The 27,252-nt window shown below is 46.0% G+C and overlaps 1 protein-coding gene across 1 annotated transcript in view; it reads right to left on the bottom strand.

The window, feature by feature from the left end:
• The window catches only part of DNAH10 (dynein axonemal heavy chain 10), a 2,725,177-nt gene that overhangs the window by 311,119 nt on the left and 2,386,806 nt on the right, over positions 1-27,252 (bottom strand). The gene's annotated exons all lie outside the window — the stretch shown is intronic.

The raw sequence follows: 27,252 nt of genomic DNA, 5'->3' as shown, positions 1-27,252 counted from the left end.
ATCAACCCCCTCCATGGTAGCAATTGCCCGAATGTTAAAAATGTATGTTTTGAATGGCAAAATATACTTCACTGGTTGCAAATATGGTTACATTTTGAATTAACGTTTATTGATCAACTTTACACAACTAATAATCTATGTCTCACCTGTCGGGAAGAATGAGTGGGAATGTGTCTGAGGTCATCACTCTTCATGCTCCTAAAAGACTTTGGAGCAAATTTTCGAATGAGCCGTTGTGTAAATGAATGCCATAAAAGTCTGCACAAGACTTCTACACCAGACATTTTTGTTACGGCTCATTTTCGTTCATGTGTATAGCAGAGAGGAGGAGCGCCTCCCTTCCTCTCCCTTTTTATGCTGGCACATATATACTGTGTATCCCTAAGGAGCCCTCCCACCCCGGCTTTATGCATAAACCTGAAGCCGGCGGGCTCCATAGAGATCCATTGTACATGCTGCCTACCTTGTTTCGCATGGTAGGCAACGTTTAATTACACGTGTGTATGCCACCTTTTGCCCTGCGCATTTGCACTCCGCCGAACAAATTACCAAAATGTGCTGGCGGGGTGCTGCATGCTTGTATGTCTAGCATCTTCCACCCGCCAAATTATGATTTGGAGCAAAATTAGCTCCTTTGTGTGGGCATGGGGTTGACAGCATAGTCTATGTTATCTACCATTCAAACTTGGTAGGCAGCGTTTCATTGTGCCCGCTGCCCGCTATGCCAGCATGGCAGGCAGGGTGTACAATGGAGCCCTGTGGAGTCCACCTGCTTTTTGCTGGCATATAAAGCCGGTAGTACCATAAGGATCCCCAGCATTTGCATCAGCATTAAAATGCATTACGGCGCAAATGCTGGGGCATTTGCATGGCGGTGAGGAAGGGAATCTGAGACCGCGAGTTGCATTCAGCCCCTCCTCTCCGACATACAAATGGACAAAAATGAGCCGTAATGCAAATGTATCACGTAAAAGCCTGACGCAAGGCTTTTACGCCATACAAATGAGGCCCAGAGCGTTTATCCTTCCACCCATAGCTGGAGAAGCATTTGGAGCTGCTGAAGGGTCTAGCCAGAACCCCACCTCAAACGTGTGACTGCTGGGACTTGGAGGAGGGGATTTGTCAACCTCTTGCTGAATCATTGTGGGGGAATATGCAGCAGCCTGATGACCCCTGGATACTTAACACATTTATGAATTGTGTGTCTGACATTCAATCTCAAGAGTACTCTGGTCCGAGGTTAAAAACTGATGCCAGAAGAAAAATGGGTGAGCAACTTGCTATAGCTACATGAATCTGTTGACCACATCAAAAGTAGCTGTGTGGCTATCTCTAAGTGACGCAGATGGGAATCAGCGCGTACGTTGGTAGAAGACACGCAGAGTCCATGGTAGGGTACAGTAAATAATAATAATTTGGTTTGTATATAGCACTTTAATCTAAAGCGCTTAACACAGGACATACTTAAATACACTACTATCACCCATTCGGAATTGGTACTCATTTATCGACCTCGGAAGGATGAAAGGCGGAGTTGGCCTTGCTGAGATTTGAACTTGGGACCTGTAGATCAAACACAGATCACATCAACAAGCGTTTAACCCACTGAGCCATCAACGGGCTTGGTAATGGGTGGGTGGAGATAATAGGCCAATGGGTTAAGGAAAGTGAGGGAATAGCAGTGGGTCTGGGGTTAGAGAATCTGGGATGATTGGTGTCAGAAAGTTAAAGGTATAGAATGGATCAGAAAACTACATTAATAAAAAAACAGCTTTTAGTTAGGAACCATAGTGTTAGACCACATAAAGTAAACTAACAGTGCCAGAATGCATCAATAAGCCAGCTGGTTCCACGTTTTCTTAGGCAGAACGATACTGTTGATATTTTCCTAGCAGGCAATGTGACCACAGGTAGGATTTCTCTGGCTGATGTGCAGCACAAAACAAAATAAAAATGGAGACCAGAAATACACCCTTTAACAACCACACAAAGATACAGAAAAGTGAAAAAACATTCTTTCAAAATCCTTAAAAAGACAAGTTCCATAAGCATGTGACCACATCCCTTGTTTGACTGGATGGATGGGAGGCTTTGGAGCTCTGAGGGCCGGGGAAGCCATGCACTCTCTGATGTGACCACTGCAGGTGTTCGATGGTGTAGTGGAGGACAAGTCAATAGGACCTTCTCCCCACTACATCTCCTACCCTGGTAAAGACTCATGACTCGTCGGCAGCCCACCGGCCCCCGGGCCCAGACGGCAGCCCGGCTGCAGACCGACACGTGAGGCTGCACCACCACGTTATACTAAGCCAACTCCATTTTGTTACAAACGTTTAGACCTAACCCAGGCCGAGCCAACGTGCACACTGAAAGCTGCAGCTTGACCCCCACTCGACTGCGCTCAGAGATGCCCACACTTCCCCCACCCCCTGCCGCATGGCAGATCCGCTGAGGACTCGTTCTCACGAGCCACCAGACATGAACAAACAACAAAATAAAACACTGTAGCTGTTAACCCTCCGCACTACATCATTGCCCCAGCCATGAACGGGAACATTAGGAAGTAACTGAAACCAGCCCAAAACCTGCATGCCCTGACCCTGTACCAAGCCCCCCGTGTTAGACTGTGTGGCGCCCTACACCCCTGCCTCCCCCGAGAACTTTTGTAATGTGTAGAAATCATTTATGTAATATATGTCGTGTTGACTAACGTTCGCTGCTAACGTGAAGACGAATGGGTAAAGAGTAATATGCAACAGATATTGTTTATAATATGAAGATGTACGAAGACTGGCTAACAGATGAAAATATGCAATAATGTGTTGCCCTCTTTACACATACACCTGCCTAACACTACCTCATGTTCGTATGTCAATGTAAAGTAGTGAGCCAGAGACAAGAAGGTAAGTTAACCAATAATATTTTATTCTTACAGCTCACCAATGGTTAAATGGTTGGGTGCAACCGGTCTTCTCCATAGCCAATTAACTTCACTTAAAGTTCATAGCGAAAAACAAATAAAGGGTCTTCCAGGCTGCTTGAAAAAAAACAAACTCAAGGATTGCAATATTGCTGGTCTACAAGTGAATGCAGTTCAAAACATGGAGAACACAGGAATGGCAGCCTTTCTTTGTTCGAAAACAGCCGTTTGTACCTTGGAAAACCCCTGGAGAAAACTCCTCTTCTTAAAGTATCATGTATTCAGGACTCGAGCGCTTTTACTCCACATGCCTGAATGGTTTAGAGCCTTCTTGTTCAAGCTCTGCTGCAGGTTCTCGGAGCCAGCCGTTCCACACTGGCCTCGGGCTGGATTTCAGTAAATAAACAAACTTTCCTTTTTACGCTCTTGTGACTCAGGCGTCTTCATCTGCTGTGCAGTCGGATTTGACTACAGGTCCGGTATGGGACACTCCGATATGATTTCCTTTTCCCTCTAATATGCCCACCGATATGGGGTACTGTCCTCGTACCATTCCGAGTCCACTCTGTCAGCCTCCTTCCACTCCTGCAAAATGAGAGACCAGATGAGCTGTTTTCTGATGCTTTTAACCCCGGTGAGTCTCCTGCCCAGCAATTAGCGTTGGGCGTTCCCAGCCCTGGGCTCCTTAAACCTGAGGCTAATTCACCTCCTCCCAGCTTCAACTTCACGGAGTTAGCTTTGTATTTAACCCCCGCCTGCCTGGAACCCCCATTATATGGAAACGTGGTTTTTCGTCTTCCTTGTCTGATTTCTATTCCCATAATTTTTGTTTTGTTTTGATTATGTATCCGTTGGGGCATTCTGGGATATCTAGTGTGTGTCTTTTCTCTCGTGTCTCTTACATCTGTTTTGTCCAGTGTGATAGTTGATTGGTGGGGCATTCTGGGACATGTAGTCTGGGTTTTTAATTGTTCCCGCGTGTCTCTTAAACTTGTCATTATATGGTCCGGTGTGATATTCGACTCATCTCCCTCCCTCTTGTTTTGTTCCGTATTGGCCGCTACTGGTTCCCCATCACATACTCCCCCCAAAGCCTCATGCCGTGCGGGCAAGTCAATGGCTCTGGATAGATACTCTGCCCCCAATTGATACCTTCCAGGTTTGTGAACTGTTATGAAGTGGCATGGTTGTAAAGTCAAAAACCACCGTAGGACTCTATGGTTGGAGTCTTTCTGTGTTGCCAACCATTTCAGTGGAGTGTGATCAGTAAAGAGGGTGAACCGCCTTCCCAGTAGGCAATACCTTAGTGTCTCTACTGCCCACTTAATTGCTAGGCATTCCTTTTCAAGAGTAGAGTACGGGATCTCATGTGGAAGTAGTTTCCTGCTGATGAAAACTATAGGACATAGGTCTTGTTTGGTACCCTGTGATAGCACTGCTCCCAAACCACATCCTGAGGCATCTGTTTGCAAATAGAACTCTTTGGCAAAGTTAGGACAATGTAGAACGGGTTTGGAGGAAATCATTTCTATAAATGTTTGAAAAGACTGTTTTGCCTCAGGGGAGATTTGTAGGGGACGGTTTATTTTCAGAGCATCCGTAAGGGGGGCTGCTATGGTTGAGAAATGAGGCAGGAACCTCCTGTAGTACCCCAGGAACCCTAAAAAGGCTCGAATTTCTTTTCTTGTTTCCGGCATTCTCAACTTTTGTATGGCTTGAATTTTGTCTATCAATGGGGTTACAATACCACCTCCAACCTCATATCCCAGATATTTGGTGGTTTGGGTAGCCAGTTTCGATTTTTTTGGGTTAATATGTAAACCGCCCAATTTTAACACCTGTATTACTTGGGTTAAATGTAACAAATGTTTGTTCCATGTTTTACTGAAAATTATAATGTCGTCTAGATATGCAGCCACATAATGTTCATGTGGTCTCAGTATTTTATCCATTAGTGCCTGGAAAGTAGCTGGAGCCGCATGGACCCCAAAGGGCAAAACCGTGAATTGGAACAGGCCCTGGGGTGTGGCAAATGCTGTTTTCTCCTGGTCAGCAGGTTCGAGGGGAATCTGCCAATAAACTTTTGTCAACTCTAGGGTACTCGGGTATGTGGCCGAACCAAGTCTTTCTATGAGCTCATCAATTCTGGGCATTGGATACGCTTCATACCTCGAAATGGCATTCAGCTGCCTAAAGTCCATACAGAACCTGGTGGAGCCGTCTGGTTTTGGCACTAAGACGACTGGAGAACACCAGGCGCTTTTTGAGGGTACAATGGTTCCTAGTGCCAGCATCTCTTCTATTTCTTTGGTGAACTCCCCTCGTTTTGCCTCCGGAATTCGGTACGGTCTAAGGCGTACCGTTTTCCCTTCCTGTTACGCTCACCTGGCTCCCACAGAGGCATCGATCGGAACTGGACAGCTGCGGTCTCCACCAATGTGACGCGTAAGGCCGAGATGATGGACTGGACTGGCCCACCTAGCTTTGTTTGCTTGGCCCGTAGGAATATTCTTCTGCAAACGGAGAAGGGAATTAACCTCCCGTGGAGTTGAGCGTAAATCCCCCCACCCCCGCTGTTCTCCCCACAGATCGCCTTTGATGTCTCACCTGATGGTTTGAAAAGATGAGCTCTCCATCCTGCATTGAGCGCAGGGGCGCGTTGATAACCAGTTGCTTCACTGGCTCGAAGGAATTGGCGAGTTCCAGAACAATATTGACTCCGGGATTCCCGGCAAGACGCCGTAAATATAAAGTTCGTAAGAGTTCAAATGCCTGACTTTCACTCTTGTCCGATTCCTTGCAGGTTGCAGCTTGACCCTAATGAAGAGTTCCTTGTGGCAACCGATAGTATTCTGGTAAGGATTTGTATTTTCCAACACAGTTCGATAAAATAATGTCAATATGTAACCTGTTGCTTTCTCCCTTAGTCAGGCGCTGAGAGAAAGTATGAAGTCTTGGGGAATAATACCTCCGGCTGTAAAATCAGGTAAGTCTATTGTGGTGAGGAGGGTTCCCCTTGTTAGTCCCTTTGTTTCACCTTGCTGTCCTTTTGTTTCCCCTTAGGGGCCGGGGTTCAGCGAAGATGCAGTGGAAGCTGTGCCGACCCGTGAAGAGGAATAGAACCCCCGGTGGTAAAATCAGGTAAGTCTATGGGGGGGGGGTAACTAATATTCTTTTGTGTATTCCCTTGGCTCACCTTGCTGTTCTTGTCTTCTCCTTAGGTGCCGGAGTGCGGCGGGAACATGCAGGAGGATGCGGTGGAATGTGAAGATGCTGCGAATGCCGGTGAGTTCAGCGCGGCGCTGCAGCAGGCGAGGCGACGCGCATAAAATAACTTCTTTCTTCAAGCTCGAAGGCGTGATGGATCGGGAATTCAGGTAAGGATTAAAGGTATTGCTCTTGTTCTAACCTTTTCTCCTTCTTTCTCCCTTTTTCTAGGAGCTCCATACTCGAGGCGGGCGTGGCAGAAGGCTGGATGCAGACTTGCAGGCACGGTGAGCGTTACACTGCTGGATGCAGAACAACGCGAAGCGTGTGCTGCTCTTCGGGCGTGGTTTAAATAGCCACCAAAGTAGTCCCAGGTAAGTATTCCTCCCCAGCCCCGTCCGAGTAAAAAATAGTCCCTAAGTAAAGTAGTCCCTTCCAAGCCTCTTTTGGCTTGGAGCTCTTGCAGCATGGTCTGCATCAGGTAAGTTTTAATCTATGAGCCTGGCGCCTATGGCGCCAGGACTGACTCTCCATATGAGCCTGGCGCCATAGGTGCCAGGACTGGACCCAAATAGCCCCTAGCAGGGGTTGTTGGGCTTGCTTAGGATAACTTGATGCCTGCTTCCGGGGTTGCTGGACGTGGTCTGGGTCCCCGGGTGTAGGCATCATGACACTTCCTCCGTGCATATGGCATGGGTTGCCAAATGGGTTTGCCCTGGTATACCAGAAAAGGTTTTGGCTACTGGGTTCAATGTAGCAAATAATTCTGTTATTTGGTTCTCATTCAATTGTTCCCCCAATTGCACATCCTGTATGCTACTAGTTTGGTTTGGGACCAATTGTTCTGGGACGGACATATCTGATAAGGTTGAACACAGCACACTTTGGGTTCCTTCTTTCCACAGCTTGAGTAGGTTGATGTGGTAATTTTGATATTTGTTTTTCCGTTCGGGTTGTTCCACCTCATAATTTACTGGTCCCAGGATTTTGGTTACCTGATAAGGCCCGTGCCATTGGGCCAGCATTTTGTTAGTGTGGGTAGGCAGTAGTACCAGTACCTTGTCACCTATCTTCAAGGATCTGGGTCTGCTTCCTTGGTCATAATACTTTTCTTGCCTTTCTTGTGCTCTACCCAGGTTTTCTTGAGCGTAGTCCCTCAGTTTCCCCAATTGCTCCCGCAGGTCGTGAACATAGTCCGTGAGTGAAGTTTCTTCTTGTTGTTTCCAATTGTCCTTCAGTAATACGAGCACCGACTTGGGTTGTCTTCCAAATAACGGCTCAAAGGGGAATACCCTGTGGACGATTGGGGTGTATCCCTTAGAACCATTAGCACCCATGGTAAAACCCGTTCCCACCCCAATCCATTAGGGCTGGTGGCTCTCTTTATCATCTGTTTAATGGTCTTGTTATATCTTTCCACCAAACCATCTGTCTGTGGGTGGTACACTGAGGTTTTTAGGTGATGTATACGTAGGGTTTTGCACACTTCCTTCATTACAACTGACATGAAATTGCTCCCTTGGTCTGTCACGATCTCAAGGGGTATTCCCATCCTAGCAAAGAAGGGTAATAGTACATCGCACACCTGTTTAGCTGAGGCTCCTCTTAAGGGGAATGCCTCAGGGTATCTGGTGGCGTAATCCACTATTACTAGGAGGAACCTAAATGCTCGTCTAGAGGGTTCTAATGGCCCTACTATGTCCATTCCTATCCTCTGGAATGGCTCCTTGATCAGGGGCATTCATTGCATGGGTACTCGGGCTGGTGTGTGGTTGCTCGTTTTCTGACATATGACACACTCCTGGCAATATTTTGCTATTTCTGCGTATATCCCAGGCCAGTAGAAGTTCTGTAACACCTGTTTCCCCATCATGTTTTCTGCTAAGTGACCTCCTGTGGAATGATCATGTGCTAGCTGAATCAGCGTCTTCCGATATGACTGGGGAACCAACAGCTGTTCCTTTTCTTCGTTATTTGTTCCTCGGGTCACCCTATAATATAGCCCTTGTTTTTTTTGTTTTTTTTATTTGCTATTAGTTCGTTTACAAGAATAAATTCATGTAGAACCTTTGCAAAAATATAAAATCCATATACAAAAATTTAATTACCTCAACATATAAAAGAAAATTAAAAAAAATTAAAACAAAGTGCATGATAGAGTTTGTACAATATTCATATCCAAGTCATCATTTAAATATTTCAGATATAGGCCAATTTCACTACAATTCAACAATAGCATGTTAAAAGAAATATTTACTAATCAATTTACCATGTAAATATTTCATTTTCAAAACAATGCGAGTTCTTTTTCAATATGCTTACAAAAGCTTACCAATTCATAGATTAAACGGTTGTGAACTCCTTGCATCATTCGAGATCATAAAAACTCGAGGCAGTCCTCATATTCAATATTAACACATTTCCTCAATCTATCTGTCCTAATTCTTTTGAAATGAGGGTAATAGAGTATGAGGTGCTTCAATGTTTCATAAGGTTCGTTACAGTCATCAAAGCGACATCCCACAGAATCTTTGATGTCATTTACTTTCCAGTTCTTAGTTCTTTCTCTTGTGTGGTTAAGATTAAATCTAAAACGAATATATGCTTTCCTAGTAATTTCACAGGGAAATAGTATAATGTAGTCATATCGAGGGATGCGCTGCTTGACAAATGCCCCCTATTCCGTATATAGTTTATAGGTCATGATCCGATTGATAGTTAAACACCAATCTAAATCAAAAAGTTTTTTTTTAGCATAACAGGGGCGATGGTAAACATCATTCACTGTAATATTCACTTCGATTAATAGTTGTTGCATTTTCAAATGGTGATTATGAAATGAGACAGGAATATTTGTACCCAGCATCTGATTCATATCCACATATAACGAATTTGTAGGTGGATAATGCATTTTCACATAGTTGGAAAGCTGTGTCCATTTCCATCGAGACGACAGTGCGACCATCCCCAGTTCATGTCGGATGATGGCATTTGGTATAGACATTGGTAAAAACATTGCGGCTTTCAAAAGTGATTCTTGTAAGCAATCCAGCATGGTAGTCATATCGCACAGACAAATATCAAGTGCATAAAGGATAACACTCTCGGTCTTCAGTGACATAAATTCAATTAACGGTGTTAACGAAAACTTGCAAAACCGTGAGTAAATCTTTTTCATTTGTGAAAGGAGTGGCCTGGTCTTGTACTTTATAATATCCGTCCATGAACTAATAGAACTAATATGGTCAGAGGTGGTACCATTAATAAATAGCAGTTTTAATGCAAGATATCTGTGTGTCCATGATATGCCATCTGAAATTGCCTTTTTTCTGTTTCACTCCAAATTATATATAGCCCTTGTTTCTCCTTTAAGTATGGAGTGGTAGCTGGGGTTTCCCTTTTGTTTAAGGCTTGTTCACGGGCTCGTTTTAGGGTTTCGTCTAGACCGGATTGAGTCCAGAAGGATGGCAGATGATCCCCCACTCGCCAGTCTATGAGGGCAATATCCTCTTCTTTTTCCCCATTCTGTTTATTCTTCCTTTTCTGGTTCTTGGTGAGCTTTCCCCTTAGGTCCCTTCCTCTTATCTCAGTTTGTGAAAAAGGGGCTTCCTTTAACCATTGATCAAACTCAGGAATGTCTGTTCCTATTAGGATGGGAGCGGGTAGGGTAGGGATAATGGACACTTTAACCGGTAGTTCCTTCCCCTGTAACCCTAAAACCACTTCTTTTGTTGGGTACCCTTTAATATCCCCATGTACACATTTAATGTCAATAGATCTCGCCTGTCCTGGATCTGGTTTGCTCACATGTGGTTGTATGGCCGTCTGTCGACTTCCGCCATCCATCATAGCTTGTTGTGGATGTCCATCCACTGTTACCTCTATCATATAGGGCAGCTTCTTCCGATTTCCATGCTGTTGTAAGGTCCCTATCTCCATGGGTTCGGTCTTGTTTCTCTTGGCACAAAACCGGGCAATGCGCCCCCATTCCCCACATTCAAAGCATTGGGGCGTCTGTCCTTTCATTAGGTTGGAGCTGTTATTAGTTTTCAGTTCAGGTCTTGTTCTCTGCTCCGGGGCGCCTTCCCGGTTGTTACCGCGCAAGGAGGGAAGATCATGGTGGTGCCTTGCTGGTATCGTTGTAACATTGCGAGGGGTTCCAGCTTTTTGGTAGGCTGTGGCTACATCAATAGCTTCAGAAAGGGTCAAGCGGTGATGTTGCTTAACCCACCTCTGGATGGGCCCAGGTAAGGCTTCAATGAACTGCTCAAGCATTATCTTCTCTTTTATTTGCCCAATTGTGGCTGTATTGGTTTGTAACCATTTCTCCGTTAGGTCTTGTACTCGGTAAAACAGCTGCCTTGGGATTTCACCGTTTTTTAGTCGGTTTTCACGGAATTGGAGCCTATATGATTCATCGTCCATTCCTAGCCTCTCCAGTACGGACTTCTTGATGTCGGCATATGCGGTGTCCCCATTAAGATTGGCCGCCTGATAGGCTCCTTGCATTACTCCCGTAAGAAGGGGCGCCAGAAAGAAAGACCATCGGTCCTGGGGCCATTGTGCTGCTCGAGCTATTCTTTCAAAATGTACAAAGAAGAAACTGGGATCATCTCCCGCCTGGTATTTTTGAAGCACAGTAGGGGGTATGGCTGGATGTGACCTGTGTGCCGCTACTAATTGCCCCAGAATCCTCAGGGCTTCCCTGCCCTGCTCTTGGGCTGCAGGTTGTACCTGTAGAGCCTGTTGCAGGGCTTGTAGGTCTGCTTGGGCCTGATGCCCTTGCACCTGCATTAGTTGTTGTAACTGTTGTTGCCCCTCAGCCAATGCCTTTATGACTGCCTCCATGGTTTAGGGTAGACGTGTCTCTGTGAATCCCACCTCTGCCACCACTGTAAAGTAGTGAGCCAGAGACAAGAAGGTAAGTTAACCAATAATATTTTATTCTTACAGCTCACCAATGGTTAAATGGTTGGGTGCAACCGGTCTTCTCCTTAGCCAATTAACTTAACTTAAAGTTCATAGCGAAAAACAAATAAAGGGTCTTCCAGGCTGCTCGGAAAAAAACAAACTCAAGGATTGCAATATTGCTTGTCCACAAATGAATGCAGTTCAAAACATGGAGAACACAGGAATGGCAGCCTTTCTTTGTTCGAAAACAGCCGTTTGTACCTTGGAAAACCCCTGGAGAAAACTCCTCTTCTTAAAGTATCATGTATTCAGGACTCGAGCGCTTTTACTCCACACGCCTCAATGGTTCAGAGCCTTCTTGTTCAAGCTCTGCTGCAGGTTCTGGGGCTGGCCGTTCCACACTGGCCTCAGGCTGGAATTCAGTAGATAAACAAACTTTCCTTTTTACACTCTTGTGACTCAGGCGTCTTCATCTGCTGTGCAGTCGGATTTGACTAGAGGTCCGGTATGGGACACTCCGGTAAGATTTCCTTTCCCCTCTAATACGCCCACCGATATGGGGTACTGTCCTCGTACCATTCCGAGTCCACTATGTCAGCCTCCTTCCACTCCTGCAAAATGAGAGACCAGTTGAGTGGTTTTCTGATGCTTTTAACCCCGGTGAGTCTCCTCCCCAGCAATTAGCGTTGGGCGTGCCCAGCCCTGGGCTCCTTACACCTGAGGCTAATTCACCTCCTCCCAGCTTCAACTTCACAGAGTTAGCCTTGTATTTAACCCCCGCCTGCCTGGAACTTCCATTATATGGAAACGTGGTTTTTTTCTTCTTCCTTGTCTGATTTCTATTCCCATTTTCTGGCTTTTGTTTTGATTATGTATCTGTTGGGGCATTCTGGGATATGTAGTTTGTGTCTTTTCTCTCGTGTCTCTTAGATTTGTTTTGTCCGGTGTGATAGTTGATTGGTGGGGCATTCTGGGACATGTAGTCTTGGTTTTTTTAATTGTTCCCGCGTGTCTCTTAAACTTGTCATTATATGGTCCGGTGTGATATTAGACTCATCCCCCTCCCTCTTGTTTTGTTCCGCTAAAGGTATGGCTCCCAGTTAGTATCCCTTCAAATGCAAATACATACAAGTCATCTTAGAGACCCCACGTGTTGTTATTCGCCCCTCACCCAAGGGACAGTACGCCGCCTTTTGCAGGATGGCGCGCACAGAGCTGCAAGGCCATCTCCCCCTCCTCCCGCCCAGGCCCTCCAGAGATAGCAGGTGTTCGAACAGCACAGCCTCGCCTCCCCTCCCGACCCTGCTGGACCCATTTCAAGCATCCGCCTCCCCCATGTCAGAGGCCGCCACGGCCTGACTCCATGAATTACGAGCTACCTGGTCCTAAATCCCACCGTCTCTCAGGCACCAGTTACATGCTCCCCACAGGCCAGTGGTATCTCTGCCGACCCCAAGTTAATGGCCTTCAAAAGGGGGGCGCCCACCCTTGCACTAACAGATCGTAATACCATCCCTCACCAAATCCAACAAGACAGGATGATCGAGTAACCCCTCCCATGCCCCTGACCATGCACATGGGTTTAGCCTGTTTGTACCTAAGGTATCTTCATAACTGATGTATTGGGACACTTCCTATTGCATATCAATGTTCCTGCCTGCCTATTGACCTAAGGTCAGTGCTACAAGAGTTATAAGCCAACGGAAGCGTGAAGTGTAACGAATGGGTGTGATTGTGTGGCCACAAGGGCAAATGTCAATTTAGTTACCAATCATCACTACAAGGCATGTCCGGCCTGGCACTCCACCCTGATGAGCCCAGCTGACCTTCCAACCTCACGTGGCGCTGCACCGACGTCCACCAATCCTGAAGGAGCAACTAGCTGCAGTGTATACCCCCTAGACATCACCACCCAATCCCCACGATTATGTGCCCCCTATAGCTTGTGTCACCCATGACGTGTTCTGTAAATAAGTAGGCCTGTCTTTGCTATTGTCAGACAGAGCGCTCTCGGAGTTTGCAGAGTCCTTTGCATGCCCTATATTGATTCATATAAAACCCTTTTGATCTCACCCGCACTTGGTCCTGGTCTCATTCCCCTCATGGGGTATGTCCTTTATTGCCTCTCACTAAGGGAGGTGCGTTTCTGGGGACGCTTACATTCAGTGGTGACCCCATAGACGTGATATATTTCTTAACTTTTAAACTGTCCCCTTGGCACGAGACGGTCCCGGGCACAGTGAAAATGCACGTCGCGTCCATTCAACAGAGCCGCCCACCTACGGCAACTGGTACGCAGAGACATGTGCACACAGTTAGGGCGAGAGGGTACGGGTCCCGTTTGAAAAAACCCTTAGTACCGCTCGCCGGGTGGGGCCATTGAGTGCGAGGCTGCGCCGCTTGGACGGACCAAGTCCGGAGAGTCTCGGATCAAGACGGGCAAATGAGTATTAAGTGCGAGCGATACTAAAAGGGGAAAAATCGAGAGGACAAGGGGAAACAAGTCAGGGACATAGAGGGGACTTTTAACTTCTAATACTTTCTCTTTCTTTGCATATGGCCATTAGCATACAAAAGTGAAAAAGGGAAAAGAGGACGGGAACCTAACTCTGCAAGGGGGTAGAAGGCAGCGCCGCGTAGTGCTATCTCGACTAGTGCTGGGAATAAGTAAAAACAGTGAAAGAATAAAATAAGGGTGTCTGAGTGAAGAGACACGGAAAATACGTTAGAACTAGCTTTTCTTTCTCTTATTCTTCTCTAATTCCTCTTATCCAGGGTAAAATAAGGTCTGTATAAAAAAATTTTAAAAAAAATATATATATATATATAAATAAATAAAAGAAGCTGTGTGAGGGTTAGAGGGGGTCGCCGTAGAAGGCGAAGGGCAAGGCAGGGAGGGTAAATGCTATGTGTGTATGCTGAGGTATGATGAATGTCTGTTGTGTGTTGTACACACCGTGTGTTTATGGTTTTTTGCAATCAATTGTCTCTATATAATAATACTGATTTAAGTGCTTTCCAGGGGGTGCGGTCAATGTAGGTGTGACCTGGTAAGATTTGACAAAGCAATGTCTTTTGTTGAGTAAAGGTATAAATTGATTATTATAACCTGAAAGTGATCAGAGCCCAGTGCACACAGTCACACACGCATAGTGATAGAAGAGATGGACTAAAGAGAATAGAGTAACACAGGTCTAAGCATGGGGGCGGAGACACCCTTAGCACACATTTGTAAAAGTTTACCGGGACATGCGGAAAGAATAACTAAATACCATGACCAGTGGGTCACGGAACTGAAGGGGGAGGGTCTCCCCCAGGTGTGGCCACAAGGAGGGTCCTTTGATAAAAGCGTTCTGGATATTCCTAAAATACAAAGGAAAACATTTTCATAACAGGAGAGAAATAATAGATCTGTGGCGATTATTCGAGGAAATACCTCCACCAAAGAAAATAGACACTACACTCGATCAACCTGCCCTCACGGCTACCCCATCAGCAAGAGCAGAGGGTGGTAAGGAGGACGGGGGAAAGAGGGAGTGATAGAGGTGACCCGATTGTACCCACTCCTGAATAAGCCCTCATCTGCTGTAGGATATAGTGATCCCACATACGTGCCTACTAGCACCCCTGCCCCCACAGCACGGCCAACAGCACCACCACCATATGATTGCCCCCGATCAAATGGACAGGTGAGTACCCCTTCAGTAAACATATGTAAGTTAACAGAAGACTTAGATGCCAGGCTCTCGATAGCCAGAGAAGAGTTGTCGAGGATACAAAGCATATGTGAACAAGGTGAGCCGGGTATGACAAGGTCAGAGCGACTGCCCGGTCACACACCTTAGATAAGTCAAATGAGGAAGGCTGGACAAATATACTATTCAGGATACAAGAGGAGCCCACCCAGATAGTAGAACTGGGAGCGAACAATACCGGAGGAAGTGTGGAGGGAGGAGAAGTGTAAGGTGAAGGGAGAGAAGAGCTATGGTGTGACATAGAAGAAGACGAGCAGGAAGTTGGGAGATTGGGAATGGCTGCAGGAGGAAGTTTAGTGGAATTCGGGGATACACCGCTGGGGGGTGCAATGGAACAGGAGTGGACAGGGAGATTAAGAAACAGGATGGGAAGGATAGCTATGGTGGGGAAGAAAGGAACAAAGGTGAGTATTGGGAGAGGAAGTAATGGACGATTACAACTCCCACTAATGCATCGGGGGGCGGGAAGACCAAATGATATACCCTGGGCACAGATGGATAAGGCAAACTTGCTAAAATCACTGCCTCCGCTATCAGGAGGAGCTAGCAAGTGCATATATGCCTTCGAGAAGCACACCGCAGGACTGCCCCTGGCCATAGGAGATGTTAAAAGTTTACTTGTGTCAGCAGTAGATGACCAATCAGACCGGGTGTGGGCAAAAGCAGGTTTCCTGGGAATAACATTGGATAGTGACAGACATGATGGCGCTGCCTTCAATACTGTGCGCACGCGCGTTTGGGACGCATTAAGGGAAACATTCCCCGACACACCAGATTTACAGTCAGTAATGCAATGCACTATGAACGATGGGGAAGAGGTTATGGATTACATTTTTCGAGTACAGGAGATGTGGAGAGCTGAAATGGGTACACCATATAACCAGTCAACATCCTTATTTTACTTCATAATAAAGAGGGGGCTCCCAAAAGAAGTGCAAAAAGCGCTCGACAAAATAGCAGGATTGAAGCGAAAGGATGGCCAGAGATACAGAGCATAATAGTGCACCATTGCAAAAGAATCAAACAAAGGGAGAAGGAGGTGGCACAAAAAAGGCTGGCAGACGAGGCCAAGTTAGTACAAACGAAACTGGTGAAGGTCGCTGCAGCTATAGCACTCCCACACGATAGAGAGACGGAGGAGGAGGAGGGACTGGTAGCGATACAGGGGAGGATGGCTGCAAATTGGGCAGACAACGGGCAAAGACAGTGGAATGGACAGGAGGATTAAGGAGGGCAGCAGTGGCAAGTGTGGCACCCCAGCAGCAGGGGAGGTGGGTACAGAGGGAGACAAGGAGGTGGACAGGGATACGGAGGTAATGGCGGAAATGGGGGGTGGGACCCAGAGGGGGACAAGGAAACTGTTGGAATTGCAGGAGGTGGGGACATTTCTCGCGCGAGTGCAGAAGCAGACCTAACACAGGTTACCAAGATGACCAATATTATGGGCACCCCCATCTGGGGAGCCCATACGGATTGCACCGGGACAGGGGAAGAGAACAGCAAGACCAAAGGGGGCAAGAGCAATACAGGGAACGACCACATAACGTTCAACAACATCCACAAAGCAGTGAGCACCATCCCTACACTCAAAACAACCCCTTCACCACAACAACAAACGGCGTGCCTGCCCCATATGGAGGAGTCGCGGTAGTTTCAGGTAACTTTTCAGCCAGGGGGCACAACTAGGCATCCAGCATAGGACAGCCCACAGAGAGCACTCCCGTGTCCAATCCTATCGACAACCTTCAATGCAAGCGGGGAACCATTGATAGGGGCAGAGATAGGAAATAAACAATTCATCTTTATGGTAGATTCGGGAGCCAAAAAATCATGTATACGTGAAGGCCGGTTTCCACTATCTAATCGTAAATTGGTGACGCAGGGGTTCTCTGGGGTGGTGGTCGAAGTTCCTTACACAGAAGATTTGGACGTGACAGTGGGGGGAAAAACAGTAAGAGCACCCCTATTGTATTATGAGCAATCCCCTGTCAACCTGCTGGGAAGGGATCTCCTCAGCAAGCTCAACATGACTATTTCTTTTACCAAGAGAGGAGGGATTGTTTGCTCAACCCCAGGGATGTGATCTATGCATGTGATGCTAGTGATATATTCGCGAGCAACATGCCCAGAGGTGCGAAACATACCTGTGGACCCAGATATGTTCATCCATGGGTTAAAAACATTGGCACGGGTGGTCCCAGAGTTGAGAAAACTGGAGTGGAGAGTACCAGCAGAATTTGTTTTCCGCCCAATAGCCCGCCCCGAGATAATGCCAGGGACAGTGATGTCACTGGACATACATGCAGTACAAATCGCAGTCAAAAGAATAGCTGTAATTGCAATGGACATACATAGCTGTGAGTGGCGTACAGTATTATGCATAAATGCCGACATTGCACTCCAAGATTTGTCAGACGAGGAACTTTTCACAGATTCAGAGAGTGATGGAGAAATCATTATGGAAATAGCCATCCCTTGTGAAATAATGATACAGCAGAGACAGGTGCCAGTACAGTTAATGGCGGTAGTGGGGGCCCCACCTTCGTTCTTTAATGATGACATGCAGTCGGTGCCCTGGCAGTTGTGGACAACAGGTCCACATTACGTAGGACTGCTACACGGAGTCACACCAGTGAAGATCAATCTTAAGCCTGGAGCAATTCTGCCCCGGGTAAAACAATACCCCTTGTCCCGGGAAGCAGAAGAAGGGATAAAAGAAACAATAAATGCCCTACTCACACAGGGGATAATAGTACCCTCAAACTCCCTGTGTCACACATGTATTTACCCAATACAAAAAGCAAAAGGAGGGGACTAGAGGATGATCCAGGACCCAAGGCCAACCAAATGACGTCATTCAGAAAGTGTTCCCTTTGGTCCCAAACCCAGCATCTATTCTATGCAGCATCCCAAAAGAAGCATCCCACTTCACAGTGGTGGATTTGAAAAACGCATTCTTTTCAATACCCCTCGCAGAAGAATGCAGATACCTGACGGCATTCAACCTAGGGGGAGGAGGTATGAACACTGTAGAGTGCCCCAGGGTTATTGTGAAAGTCCCAGCATATTCAACAGAATATTGCACGAAGATCTTGGGAACATGACAGCAGACAGCACGATAATACAGTACGTGGATGATTTGTTGATCTGCAGCAAAAACGAGGAAGAATATAGAAAAGACTCCATTGCCCTTTTGACATTACTAGCCCAAAAGGAGTACAAAGTTGACAAAGAAAAGTTGCAATACTGTCAACGTGAAGTACTGTACCTAGGGCAATTGATCTCAAAAGATGGCAAGAAAATAATCCCCGACAGAGCGGCAGCCATCTCGGCTGTAGGGAGACCAAAAATAGTGAAAGACATGCAACAATTCCTAGGGATGTGCAACTATTGTCGTGCATGGATATTAGACTATGCTGCATACACACGCCCATTGCTCCAGGCACTCAAAGAAGCCCAGATAGAAAATACAGAGATACAGTGGGACTCAGAATTGTGTGATGCATTCACCTCGCTCAAAGAACTCATTTCAAGCGCACCAGTGCTTGCGAACGCAGATTATGAACGCAAGTTCTACCTGTTCTCGCACTGCAAAGGAACACTCATGACAGCAGTCCTAACACAAAAAACATCACTAGGTCACAAGCCTCTGGCATACTACAGCGGGACATTAGACGCAATAATGCAGGGACACTTTGCGTGCGAACAGGCCCTCGCAGCCGCCGCGTTCGCCATTGAAAAAAGTGCCACCATAGTAATGGGGTGCTCACTGACACTGTATGTAGAACATTCATTGTTCGCCATACTAGAGCGATCAAAAAGCACGTTAACCACACATAGAGCCACTGCATATGAGGTAATACTGTCAAGCGCCAATATACATGTAGTGAGGTGCAAGGTAGTCAACCGCGCAAGATTCATCTCAGAACCATGCACTGTGGAAGATGTACAAGCACATGACTGTGCAACATATCAGGGTGCGGAAAATGGAATAACTGTAGTAAGTGAGAACGCACTGCCTGAAGGTGAGATATTTTTTATAGACGGGTCAGCTTCCATAAACTTAGAAAATGGAGAAACGCATGTGGGGGTGGCGGTCGTGCGAATGGAAGGAGGTGAGTACGAGGTTTTAATACAAGAGCGACTGCCAGCCCATTTTTCAGCACAGGCAGCAGAACTGGTAGCATTAATTGAAGTACTACGTGCGGCAAAGGGGTGAGCTGTGACAATTTACACAGATTCAGCATACATGGCCTCAACAGTACACGGAGGGCTTGCCAGGTGGGGAAGAAGGGGGTTCAACAGGGCAGATGGTTGTCCAATCAGGAACTAATGGTTTCACTCATGCCCCACACCTAGACTCTCTGGTACCATGGATGTGGAATGGGACTAGATAGTCCTACCCCCTTCCTAGGCCACACACGCACACAAAGGCATCTCTAGCTCACGAAAGCAGCAGCTTTCCCGGGCAAGTGCATGACCTTATATGGAATTTCCTAACCTGGAAAGGCAGGACAAAGGCCCAAGTACACTATGGCCAAAGAACAAGCTTAAAACTTGGGGCATGGTCATTTCAGGGCGCTAGCCACATTTAGTAGCCATATGCGGTAAATGCGAATGTGCACACTAAAAATAATTTAAAAAATTGTAAAAGTAAACAAAAATTCCAGTTGTAAAATACTAAGGTGATTCAAAAGTATCCCCACTGCTTTGCTTTGGGAGATTCTCTGTGGAATGTTAAAAAGTAACACAATGCAAAAGGGAAACATGGTTTCCCAGTACTGATAGTCTGAAGGACCAATCAGATTCCCCATAACAAATTAGCAAAAGGCAAGGAATGAATCTGAATGCTTTTCCTACTTTCAAAAAGTCAGAACAAAGTCAAAAACAGAGCAAAAAGATTGGGGGTCCATCAGAACTATGAGGGGAAAGTAGCAAAAAGAGAAATCTTTCCTAAAACCTATGAAGTAATGACTTGTGACATAATAGACAACAGCAATAGTGAAACAAATAGGGACATATGGGAGGCAGAGCTCATGGGGAGAATGTGGACCTAGCTAGTAATGATTAATCACAATAGATGAGACAAGTAGGGAACTAGGGAAACATACCCACATATCCGAACCTGGATTGAAGAATCCTACCCCACTCACAGGTTTATAAAAAGAGAGAGAAAACTCCTCAGTGTGTGGGTGTTGAGCTATGGGATAGCATGGCATGCCTAGGAGACTAGGAGAGAGCAGAGCACTGAGTGCAAGGAGGGGTGAAAAAGTCATGGTGCCAGGGGAAATTGCTAAAGTGCTACTGTCAGACCAGGAAGGCTTCTTAGAAAGCCAGTCTAGGATAGAGTAAGTTGCTTGCCTGTAACTCCTCTTCTCCAGCATTGGTATCCTTCAGGGATTCAAATGCTTTGAATATTCCCTGTCGAGAGGCTGGGAATCCTTGGTTACACACTTCATATATTACAGTATAAAGAAAAAACAGTTGTGGTTTGTAGTCTAGCCATGTCATTTTGGGTGCCATCTTTAGATTCTTACCCCAGAGTGACTACCTATACTGTAGCCTTTGGACTTTGGGTAGATGGTGGGGTCCTGTGAATCCATGAAAGATATGAATGCTGGAGAACAGGAGTTACAGGTAAGCAACTTACTCCTTCTCCAGCATTGGTTATTTCATGGATTCACATGCTTTGAATAGAATACACAGCAGTTCACATACATCGTTGGTGGTGGAAGAGCCGTCCTGTTGTGCCTATTTCTGGCCTTTCTCCCTTTTATAACTCTGGGTTCAGCTACATACTGTTCCCCTAGGCAAAAGCACCTTGCAAATGTGTATGGCACTGCCCAGGTAGCGTGTCAGCAGATGTCGGTTAGTGCAAACCCCAACCACATAGCAGCCAATGCTCCCGTTGCTCTAGGGGAATGGGCCCATGCTGGTGCCCCCAGAGATTTCTTAGCTTCCACATGGTATCTTGAGATTGCAGATGTGACCCACCTGGCTATGCCCTGCTTCAAAATGCTTTTGCCCCTGTTTGGTGTTCAATGATGTCTAGAACCGACGTATCTGTTGTAATCTCTTCCCATTGCACCAGATGATTCTAGAGGTTGCATTGCATTTGCTTCCCACTTCCACCCATGTGAAGGCTGCTGAGCATTAGGAGTCATACCTGCTTCTACTGACACTCCCTTGAGAGGATGACACTGGTCTCTGCCTTTGAGAGTTTTTATACTCCTTTGTGTTGTACCCATGGTAAGGTTTCCTAAATCCCTGCGAGTAATAGGATCCCTATTGATAGGATCTTCCTCCTCTTGTGGAGGTTGCTGAGTGACCTGATGCCCCTTGAAAGGGCCAAAATGTACGGCTAGATGGTAGCGATGCCAGGGACCTTGTTGTGTCTCCGTCCATCTTAATAGCTTTTAAGCCCTTGTCAATTTTAGGGCTGAATAATTGCTCCCCTTAAAAAGGCATGTCCAATACCTTGCTTTGGACATCTGCCCGAAAATCTGCACAGTGTAACATACTTCCCGGCGGAGGACCACCCCATTTCCAATCTGCTTGAAGCCAGTCTCTGCTATGTCCACCGCGATGTTGATGTTATGATTGGACGCCTCTTCTCCTTCATGGAGGACGGCTAGCGTTGCCTTCATTTTTCCTCAGGCATATGTTCTAAAATAGGAGTCATCCGGTTCCACATCTCCCTGTCGTTTCGTGACATACTTGCTAAGGAGTTGGCTGCTTTCACCATGGTTGCTCCTATAGCGAGGACCTTTTTACTGAAGGCGTCGGTCTTCCTACCCTCATTATCCAGAGGAACCTAGCGTTTGGAGCCTTGAGCCTGTGATTTTCTTCCCGCTGCAGCTGACACTACTGAGTCTGGGGTCAGCTGCGCTGTAAGCCTGAGGTGCCCGCCACTCTAAACTTCTTCTCCAGCCTTCCCTTCAGTACTGGCTCTGAAATCGGCTTTTTCATAAGGAGTCGTCCTTCCTCCCAGACATGGACTAATATCAGTATGGACACCACTGATTTACGTCTCTTGTTTACCAGGTTGAAGAGAAAACAATCCTTCTCTTCTGAGGACGTTAGCCCAAATTCTCGCAAGTTTTAGTCATCATAGTTTGAAAAGCTCCCACTGCATCTGGAGGCATTTGCTTAGCTGGCTTGTCCGGGACTGTGTCCCTGCCATTATCGTCCAAGTACCAGTCAGCTTGCGCAACTGAAATACATGTTGAGGAATCCGTATCCCACACATCCACATCTGTATCTGAAGCCGTTAACTCGCCCTCCCCCTGTTCCATTTGGGGAGGAACCCCTGCTGCTCTAGTGAATGCAGCAGTGCTGGTGACATCCTTATTCTGACAGGCGACTTTCTTCAGTATTTTATCGGAGACCTTGATCTCCTCTGAGACCTTGATGCAACTGTAGGAGACTTTGACCTTGACATAGCTGCCGGGGACCTTGTCCTAGACCTCGACCTTTGAAGTGAAGGGGGGCGAGAGGGAAGCACCAAAGGTTGTGGTTGTACCAGCGGCTGTGGTTGCAGAACATGTAACCGCCTATCAAATTGTTGAGATATCAACATTTGCGGGTTCACACTTGGTCCTAGATGTGGCTCTGGGTCTAGCAGTGCCTTTGGAATAGGTTGCGTTTGTGAGTTTGAGTCCTCATCATCTGAAAACACGTGTGAGCAACCCTGCTCAAAGTCAGAGACAATATGATGTTCAAAGATCTGATCTGGCATCATTTTAGAAACTGGAGATAAAGATGGCGACATTAGTTTTGCACCTTCACCCTCCCTCTTATCCTTGTTTTTCTTGGAAGTTTGTTCTTATGAGCTTTTAGCCTTTGATGGACTATCTGCCTGCAATGGCTGGGAAATTATCATGCTCCCCTTTAGTTTTCAAGCAGGGAAGGGTCTTTGGCGGCTCAGAGCCGATGTGGAATGCAAAAAGGGTGTTTAACTTTTTAAGGTGTTCTTTATTTTAATGAAAGTCTAAGTCCACTTTGTTTTCCTTAACACAATGTTTAATAGCAGACAGGTGTGATCCCAATCCAAGATGGGGATAGTAATCCTTACAGCTGATTGGTGCTTCAGCAGCTGTGAGGTCGCTTGGAATATTGAGGGAGACTTCTAACTGCCTTTCATTCAGACATTCAGTTAAGCAGGTCCCAGTTTTACAGAGCTCCAGAAACAAACCTCAGAAAAAGCTTTTAAAAAGGAAGCTAGTGGAATTCAAAGTCAGAGGAAGAAGTGAACCAAGTTATGGAGAACGTGCAGACTACAGCATCTAAAGAAAGCTAAGTGAAAATATTTTAAATGACGTTAAAAAGTGAAAGAATCTTAATCTGGATTTTAACATTCAAGTTGCAGTTTTATACAGTTTGGTTTGGGCTACAGTGGACGATTACCCATGGACGGTGGCTGGTTTTGTCATGGTCATCAAATGCAATAGGCTTTCTTTCGCTCACTTTTTACTTTTTAAGAAGCCCTGATGGTCTCTCTTGACCTAGCCCTCTTTTGAGAGTGGGAGGGTTTCAGGGATGGCCTCGTCACCACGCTCTTGGAGAATTCTGCCTCAGATGGAAGGTATTAGCCCTCATTGAGCCAGCAAACCATCCTTCTATGCCGGTCTCTTAGTGTGTTAGCAGTAAAACCTTGGCAAATGTAACAGTCACCAGAAGTGTTGTGTGGCTACAGGCAATATGTACATTCCTCATCCGTTCCCCTTCATACACATTCATCATAGCACACGTCACAAAGGACTTAAATAAAGATTTCTTTGACCTCCCCTCCATAGTAAACACCACTTGTCTGGGTTTTGATGTGACGTCTGGATTGAAAGTTGGATTAATTTTCTCTAAAAAGTTATTTTTGAATTTTCGCTCTAAGGAGGAAAAAGGTGAGAGGCCTCCTCAGCATGACATACGTTAGAATCTAAAGACAGCCTGGGGTCTGGAGCACATACTCGTCATCCCATTGGCTGGGGCCAAATGCACCCAAAAGGACATGGATAGACTACAAAAAGAAATGTATTTTCTTTAGAGTGTAATGTATTAAGCGTGTGACTGTGGATTCCCAGCCTGACCACAGGGATTAGTCAAAGCATGTGAATCCATGAAAGATCCAACGCTGGAGAAGAGGGAAAAGCTGACCTGTGGAGCCAAAGCTGGAGGGAGACTAGGACTAGCATTCAGGTAAACTGGAGAAGCCTGTGGTCCAGAACACACAGAATGATAGCTGGGAAATATTATACTCAGTAAGAGAAGTGCAGAGTAAACCTGATAAAGAGAGCCGGCAGCAAAGTCCAGTCATAAAAAATGGGAATTTACACCGCCACCGCCACTTGTAATCCGGCGGTAATTCCACAAGACCAAGTGGCAGTAACGGTAATTCAGTTGGGTGGTATTCTGGCAGATTTACTGCCAGACTACCACCCAACACGTAATGAGGCCCCTGGTGTTTCTCCCGATTCCTTGCATGGCTTGATGTATTCATCCCTCCCACTGAGTTACCCATAACCTGTAAGCCACCAACCTTGAAACACCTGTGTATAGGCGCGTTATAAATGCCATATCATATCATATCATAACCAACCCACCCCTTGGGAATTCTTCGATGAAGGGTCTGTAAGTTAACCATGGTGTCCTGCGTTTCTGTGGTTGCCACTTGTCATTGATATGAGTGTAAAGCCAAAGCAAACCATTGAAATCTAGGCAGATAAAAAGACTGGGAGCTTGCTAAGAATCAAAGACAATTTTCAATGGAAAACTGTAATGGAAAGGTCACACCATGGAACAGAAAAAAGACCACAGATATAGAAGTCAGGCAGACCCACAGACAACAAAACAAAGGAATCTTTTCCAGAACCCCGGCACTACCCCTCGAAACATGCATCTTCACCTGGAATCACTATACTTAATCAGCCCGTATCCTGTGGTCCCAGAACTGCCTCTCCAAGGTACATCACTGGAGCACATCATACGATTTCTCTAACACAGCTGGGACTTCAAGTTTCCTGGCATTTACAATTTTGCACACCATGGAAATTCCTCAACTTTGTAGAAGGGACCGGGTAAGGTCCACCTTTCCCACTTAACTACCTACTGCTAGTGGGCCCTTCCAAATTGCAGCCCGAGGCTGCATTGAATTCTACATTCCCTTCCTGCCCCTGAATGCCAACTTCCTCTCCTATGGCTCTGCCTCCTCCTGGGTGGAATGACACATTCCAATACATTTTGCTGTGTGATGTGACTGGAGTGAGTCTGGTGGACGGATGCCATCACCCGCTATGCGATGTAGGCCCTGGAGAAGGAGGGAAGCGGAGCAGCAATGCCCACGTACACAGAAAAGAGAAATCCACGATGGTGGCTTGCTACTTGAATGCTCGAGCCACTGACCCATGCATGTTCAATGCCCAGGAACAGATGGGGAGTTGGCCGTTTTTCTGCAAGTGCTACAATCTCAGCACCCACTTGCAACAAGCCCTCCACTGACATAATTTACACCATTGGAAAAAGAGTGCACTGCTTGCTCAAATATAACAGGGGCAGATGACTGGCAGAAGTGTGGGAGTATGGGGTTGGAGGCGAGAGAAGTGAAATAGTGGGTGGTAGAATGGCAATGAAGAGATAAATAGCTCTATGGGGCCAGTTTAATTTGTTTTCTAGTTCACTAGGCTGGCTGCAACCCAGTTACAGCCTACTGGTCTTGTCATCTGCCTCTCAGGACATTTTATGGCCCTTGGCACTCTTGGCTAGTTCAGTGATGTTTCTGTGTGCTAGACCTTTCTGTCCACTTGTACCTCCTCTCAGACCCTCCTCCATCTGCCACCATTCTCCACCTATAATGCCCTCCTCCTATCTCTATCCACCGCTCTCCTCTAGCATACATCTCCTTCACAAAAGGAGGCACATGGTTTCAAACAACTTGAGCAGAGCACAAGTAGTACTAGTTTGTTAAGAAGTTATATAGTTGGGAAAGCAATATGTGTGAGATTGGCGTGGGCGCATAGCACCTGACAAGCGCTTGTGGTAAATAAACGGGTGTGCCAAGATGGGACGTGAAGAACACATACATTTCATAAGTGCGCTCAAAACCATATCTATCCTAGAGGTATATGTGTGCCTGTTCAAGCCACAAGGCTCCCACATGAGAGTGTGCATATTATAATATATACGCACCATTAATATGAGGTCAGGTTGTTGGTAGACGGATGGTGCGGGAGGGACATGTATAGAAGATATGGATACTGCAGTGGGTATAATGGTCATACACTGCTGTTATTGTGTAATGAGAGTATGCTCACTAATTCACTAGCTATCCCCATTCTGAAAACCTTAGTCTTCATATGATGTCATCATTCAGAGCAATCTGACTGGTTCTGATGACACCCATTTGCTAATGTGTTTTAATTTACTTTATCATATGACTTGGCACCATCTGCTCTCGGAACCTTCAATTCAACAGTAGATACTGCCCTCCCAAATGAGGCCATTTAATAAGACTACCCTTCATATGGTGCTACAGTCATAAAATTGAGGGCTGCTTCTGTTACAGCCACTATCATTCTGCAAATCCCATATCAACTCAGGATGCACATAATTCTCATTTGCGACATTTTGTCATTGCCTGTGTTCGCTTATAATGATGATCCCAGTTACCAATATCATAAAATAGTCATCTGATGAAGTGAAATTAACTGGGTTTACACACAGTAACCAGAGGTTTCCCAGCCTTCTTTCACTTTATGATCTACTATGAACAATGGCATTGTCATAGGTGACTCTGTTGCTGCCGTCACCCGAATTGCAGTTGGCAAAGTTGGTGCTAAGAGCAAAGTACTTAACATTGCGTCTATAGTGTGTGTGATGGCAAAGGTAGAGTAGACCTCAGCAACATTGGAACCCCCACCATGGCACAGAATCTGTTCTATGAAGCAACAATTCTCTCTGTATATTGCGTAAATACAGTTAATATCCCTTTTTAAAGTCACCCATTCCAACATTCACCCCTAGAACCATCAGAGCTCACAACAGCAAGTTTGCTAAAGACTCCTCTCTCTCACCAAGTCATGAACATGTCTCATCAGCATGGATCATTATGTTAACATCTCCAAAACATTGCTCCGGCCATACCCAAAGTATGATGATGGCATTGTGACTTCTATTTCTTAGATTGGTGGTTCTTGGAAGATATTTACTATAAGGTCGAGAACATTTCTTTGTGTCTTTATCCACACTGGAATCACCAATGGACCCCTTTCATTGTGCATATCCCCTCAGTACAGAGTATCAGACTTTTCCTCAACTCAGTGAATCTATAACCCAACTGCATGGCCGGGCACCCAGATTCCTTGAAAGGGGCCATGCAGAATTTGTTCTCTCTTAAACGTCAATCTTTGACCGTCATATTACAGCAAGTCTCACAAATGTAGAAGATGCTAGTAGCTTATTCTTGAAGTG

The sequence above is a fragment of the Ambystoma mexicanum genome, chromosome 10, assembly GCF_040938575.1.
Source record: "Ambystoma mexicanum isolate Mex_15411 chromosome 10, UKY_AmexF1_1, whole genome shotgun sequence".
NCBI classification, from domain to species: Eukaryota; Metazoa; Chordata; class Amphibia; order Caudata; family Ambystomatidae; genus Ambystoma; species Ambystoma mexicanum.
This window is presented reverse-complemented; position numbering and strand designations above follow the sequence as displayed.